General features: G+C 36.1%; 1 pseudogene; it reads left to right on the top strand.

Moving 5' to 3' along the window:
* Positions 1 to 4569: 4569 nt before the first annotated feature.
* LOC101672790 lies at positions 4570 to 5123 on the top strand (annotated as a pseudogene).
* The last annotated feature ends 1034 nt before the right edge of the window (positions 5124 to 6157 follow it).

Here is a 6157-nt window from a genome sequence, read left to right as displayed (position 1 = left end):
GAAAGGATAGATTTAAATAGCTAATTCTTCCAGGCCTGGGGATTTAGACAGCCTGGAAAAAAATGTTCTTCTTTCTATAAGAATGTTTAAAATATCTTGATATGTTTGATTTATTCATTAATCTACTCATTTATTTAATAAATATGTATGGAATGCAACTATGCCAAAGGGCAGAGATACCTACAAAGGGATGATTGGTTATCATATTCATTATATTATATTATATGATTGGTTATCATATTCATTATATTATTCCTTTCTGTTCAATCTTACAAATTTATTTTCTTCCCCAAAAGGAAGTTAACTATCATCTCTCTCTCTCCCTCTTTCTCTCTTCCATTTATTGTAAGAAACGGGAGAAGCAAGCCCAAACAATCTAAAAGGAAAGAATAATCAGCAACAAGGTGGTTCAATCGGTTGAACGTCTGACTCCGTTTCAGCTCAGGTCACGTGTCATGGGATCAAGCCCCCAGGTGGGCTCCAGCCTCAGCAGGGAGTCTGTTTAAGATTTTCTCCCTCCCCGTGTCCCCCCCACCTGTGGCCAATTGGCATGCTTGCTCTCTCTCTCTCTCTCTCTCAAATAAAATAAACAAATCTTTAAAAAAATAAAGAAAGAAAGAAAAAGAAAAAGGATAATCAACAAAGTAAATCTTAATCCATTAGGGAAGGCAAGCTGGGAAAGGAGACTGACAGGGATGCAGAGTGGTTTTTTTTTTTTTAATTTTTTATTTTTTATAAACATATATTTTTATCCCCAGGGGTACAGGTCTGTGAATCACCAGGTTTACACACTTCACAGCACTCACCAAATCACATACCCTCCCCAATGTCCATAATCCCACCCCCTTCTCCCAAACCCCCTCCCCCCGGCAACCCTCAGTTTGTTTTGTGAGATTAAGAGTCACTTATGGTTTGTCTCCCTCCCAATCCCATCTTGTTTCATTTATTCTTCTTCTACCCAGTCAGAGTGTTTTTAAAAAGCAAAAAGTTAAAAAAGTAGACACCATATTTAGCACAACAAAGCTATTTCCATATCTCACTTACTTGTGAGGATGAGGCTTCCAGCTTATCATCGGACATGTTTAGGACTCTAGAAAAAGTGGGCCTGAGAATAAGTATTCTCAATGATGAAAAAATCTAAGTGGACCATGGTTACCTGAGACCTTGAAAGTCACTCCCACTTCCACATAAAAGCTACTAGTGGTGTCCATTATCATCTTGACAGTATTCATACAATAGCTTAAATATCATAATGTTCAAGAAATACTGAGGGGATTTGAACTGATCCTTCTCTTTCATATCTGAAAATTTATGTGTAAAGTTCATTAAATAAATATCTGCCTCTAACCACATCATAGGAATTTTTTTATGTCTTTAAATATTTATGCTGGGCTATTATCATCTAGACAGAGAAGTCATACTCTCTAAGTGTTTTTGAAAATATCTAAAAAATTATATATACTATCAATTATATCCTTGATTTACCTGAATAAATTAAAGTTCTGTTTAAGTTTGTAGTTTTATGCTGAATTATGACAGCATAGCACAGATAAATTTAAGAAGGTTTATGATTAAAATGATATTATCATGAGGCATAACTTTTAAAAATTAAATGTTTTAGTTTATAACCAAAATATATTCATGATGCTGCATGAAATACTAAAAGCTACCAATACCTGATGAAGATGGACAGTCCATAAACATAATCACAATACAAAGCTCTAGGAACAATTAAAAAAATAAACAAAGAAAAATATTTAAAAATATCCTACAGATTCCAAGATAGTTCTATAACTAAGTGCAGGACCAACCTGTCACAAAGTTGTTTATGCTATCAAATACCAATCCCCAGCTGGGGAGAGGATTTGTCTTCCATCATGTAGGCCAGTAATACTAAAAGAATATCAAATCCCAAGATCTTGGATAGGGATATTCTCTTTTTTTAAAGTTCAAGAAAATGCAGACCTAAATTTTAGTGAAGTGGGTAATTAATAAAAAGAGAATGTAAAACTAAGTACAGCATGACTATTTAGGTCAGCTATTTTTCTATCTACTCAGAATTGAAATCAGTAACGTGAACACGATTATTTCACAAGCCCCTTCATTGTCAACCAAATTTAAAACTGGCATATAGTGTTTATATATATCATTGCTCCAGCAATATTTTCTCCACCAGCTGTGGACTGACTGTGTCCCCACAAAATTCATACATTGAAAACTAATCCCCAATGTGATAGTATTTGAGTTGGGGCCTTTGGAAGGTAATTAGGTTATGAAGATGGAGTCCTCATGAATGGGATTAGTGTTCCTACAAAAAGAGACACCAGAGAGAGAATCTCTCCCCTTGTGAGGATCCAGCAAGAAGATGAGAAGATTGGCTATCTGCAAACCAGGAAGAGTTTCTCTGCACACATTGGATCTGCTGGCACCTTGATCTTGGACTTCCCAAACTCCAGCACTCTATTGTTAAGGCCAACCATTCTATGGTATTTTTGTTATCACAATCCAAATTGAAATACCACCAAACCAGTATATTTCAATAAAACTGGTTAATATTGAGGGCGCCTGGGTGGCTCAGTGGGTTAAGCCGCTGCCTTCGGCTCAGGTCATGATCTCAGGGTTCTGGGATCGAGTCCCGCATCGGGCTCTCTGCTCTGCAGGGAGTCGGCTTCCTCCTCTCTCTCTCTCTTCCTGCTTCTCTGCCTACTTGTGATCTCTCTCTGTCAAATAAATAAAATCTTTAAAAAAAAAACTGGTTAATATTGAGAAAATAGTAAGCAATTCTATTTCAAATGAACTGCCAGAAACTATACATTTATGTTCCTAATAAAAGTATAGCAAATTTAGACTGCATATGGCGAAGTCTCAAATACAACTAAATATCTAAAATTTAAAGTCACACTTTTTCTCGTGAAAATAATGGATTTAATTCTTTGCTATATATGAAAAAGAATATTCTACAGGAACACATAAGCATAACCTACTCCACAGGCCTTCACTAGTATGTTGCTTAGCATCTCCCTACCTTAAAATTTCAGAGCATGTGGCTAGATACTACCCTTATTCATACTTATATTCAAGATGCTTCCTGGCTCCTGCCTGTGGGCCAGCAAGAGGCTGAAGAATACAGTAGTACTAATTTCTCTCCTTGTGCAACTTACATAGCAAGGGGAGAGGTGACATTACACGTGTAAAAAATAAATAAATAAAAGATAATTACAGACTGTGATAAAATGGATGAAAGAAAAGAGGAAAAAATTAAAATGATAAATCATGTCTTTAAATAGTGTGATCAAGAAAAGCTTCTTTTGGAAACTAAGGAATGAGAAGGAGGCAGCTTTGTAGAGATGCATGGGAAGACTTTTCTAAGCAGAATGGATAAATGCAACAGTTTTCAGGCAAATACCAACTTGATTATTTTTCCTTTCGAAGAACCAAAAAAAAAAAAAAAAAAAAAAAATGGCCAGAGCAGCTGGAGAAAAACTTTGCTCCTGATTTGTGTTTTCAGCTCCTTGACCTCTGGTGGTAAACAACAGGAAAACTGGACAAAATATTAGAGAAAAACCCGTTTTCAGACATTCAAAAACAAGAAGTACAACATGGTGGCTCCTAAGAGAAAAGAAACAGACAAAGTGACTTCTACCCTTGCCTCAACTTTCTGCTTACAGCCTACAAACCATTTCTTGGAGGAAGAAAGAACAAAAGCTGAGCACAGCGAGGCTGGGGTAGCTGGGCTTGGCATAAAAGAGAACCAGAGAGGAGGGAACTATATGTAAAAAGAGCTCCAAAAACCTGAAAGGGATCTTCTTGAGTCCTTATTGAACATAAAATTGCATTATGTTCAAGGTAAAACTTCATAATGCCAAACAAAGCACTTGGGGAAGCTAAATGATTTCTAGAGCTCAAGCAGAGCAGGGAGACATTTGAATTCCCATAAGCCAAGCAGAGTCTGTTGAATATTCAGGGTATTAGAGTTCAGTAGAGAAAGGTCATATATTAGAAATAGGGCTAATAATGGCCCATGCCTCAGAAATAGTCCTAGAATAAAGCTTTCTTTAGATTCACAAAGGATTAAGTTGCACTGCATGTAAATTAACCACATGCCAAAGAAAGAAAATTGTTAAAGTAAAATAACAAAATCCAGACACTCAAGGCAAATGGAGAAGCAGTAAACTCTAAGCCATAGCCAGAAGTGAAATCAGTCAATAGAAGCAGGCCCATAAGTATCATAGATGATGGACTTTAAAATAGCTATGATAGATACGTTTAAGATCTTATTTAAAAAATACACTGCATAAGGAGGAGAGTAATAGAAACTATTATTGAACTCAAAAGCTGAAGAATACTATGTGAAATAAAACTTCAGTAGACCGGTAGATTAGACACTGCAGAAAAAAGATTATTACATTTGAAAACACAACATTCGAAATTATCAAATCCAAAGCACACAGCAATAAAATGCAAAGAGTAATTCCCAGAGAATAAAAGTAATAGTCTCAGTGATTTCTATGACAATATTGAAAGGTCTAAAATTCATGTAATTAGGCTGGAGCCACCTCTGCAAACAACATGTTCAAGGTAATTCTAAGGTCTGTGGGGTCAGCCAGCCTGAGTCTGCTCACCTTCAAAGTCTATGCATCATCTGAAAAGGACTCATCTCACAAAACTTTCATGAAGGTTAATGAGCTTTCACTGCACTCTATTCCTATGGGTCAGTCTAAACAGGTGGAGGAGCCGAGGACCCAGCATCTCACATTTCCAACATTAATGTGAGCCATAGCCAAACTGGTGTCAGGAAATACAACCACAGACTAAGCCTCAGATGCAGAGCTTGGTTCAGTGGGCGTTACACAGCAACTCTCCAAAATGCACCTCTTAGATTTTTTCCAAGAGTTGGTATTGTTTTTGCTGGCATTGTTGGACTTCTCTTGGCTAGAGGTTCAAAAATAAAGAAGCTGGTGTATCCACCTGGGTTCATGGGATTAGCTGCCTCTCTTTATTATTTACAACAAGCCATCATATTTGTCCAGGTCAATGGGGAGACATTATGTGTCTGGGATTTACAAGGATATGTAGTCATAGAAGATTTGTGGAAAGACAACTTTCAAAAGCCAGGAATATGAAGCATTCACTTGGAAATGAGTAGAATGCTCCATGCTCTGCCCATTTTAATCTGTTATAGATAAACTGGAAACTCCATGCAGTAAAGCAGTATTTCTATAGAAAAACGGTAGAGAAGAGTCAGAACCAACTGTAGTAAACTGGTTTTCTTCTTCGGGAAAAATGATACTAGGCTTCCTTGTTACCTTGGGTAATGCCATACTACAAGTGGACTACTAATCAGAAATCCTTTCACCTAGAGATAATGCCTCAGAACTCTTTGTTCTCATGTTGCTATCTATGTATATAATTAAAATTCCACGTTAAAAAATAAATAAAATAAAATCCACATAATTAGAGACATATAAAAAGAGAAGCAGAAAAATATCTCAAGACATTTGCTGAAAAATTTCCAAATTTGATAAAACTAAAAATACAGATGCAATAAGATCATCAAACTCCAAAATAACACGAAGAAACCCACAAGAAAAAGTATCATAATTAAATTATTAAAATCCAGTAATAAAGACAAAATTTTAAAAGCAAGTGGAGAAAGCATAGACATTGTGTAGAGGAGAATTAAGATAAGAATAGTTCTAATTTCTAACAAGAAACATCGCAGGCAAGAAGACTATACAGTGACATCCTTAATGCGCTGAAAGAAAATATGGCAGCCAAAGTATCTTGCAAAAAAGGAAATGAAATAAAGACATTTTCAGAAAATCAGACAAACAAAAGCTGAGAAAACTTGAAAGTAGCAGACCTGCTCTAAAATAAATGATAAAGAAAATTATTTGGGTTGGAAGGAAGATAATACCAGATAGAAACTGGGATCTATACAAATGAATGTGTAAGCAAGGATAATATGTTGGGATATAAAAAGTCAGTTTTTCTCACTTTTAAAAATTTCTTCAAAAGATAATTGACTACTTGCCACCTGGGAGGCTTGGTCAGTTAAGCATCTGCCTTTGGCTCAGGTCATGATCTCAGGGTCCTGGGATCCAAGCCTTCAGTGGGCTCAGCATAGAGTAACTATATTAATATCAGATGAAGAGTA

This window comes from Mustela putorius, unplaced genomic scaffold (assembly GCF_011764305.1).
Source record: "Mustela putorius furo isolate JIRA1106 unplaced genomic scaffold, ASM1176430v1.1 tig00000151_pilon_pilon_pilon, whole genome shotgun sequence".
Taxonomy (NCBI): Eukaryota; Metazoa; Chordata; class Mammalia; order Carnivora; family Mustelidae; genus Mustela; species Mustela putorius.
Note: the sequence above shows the minus strand (reverse complement) of the source record. Positions and strands in the feature narration are given on the sequence as shown.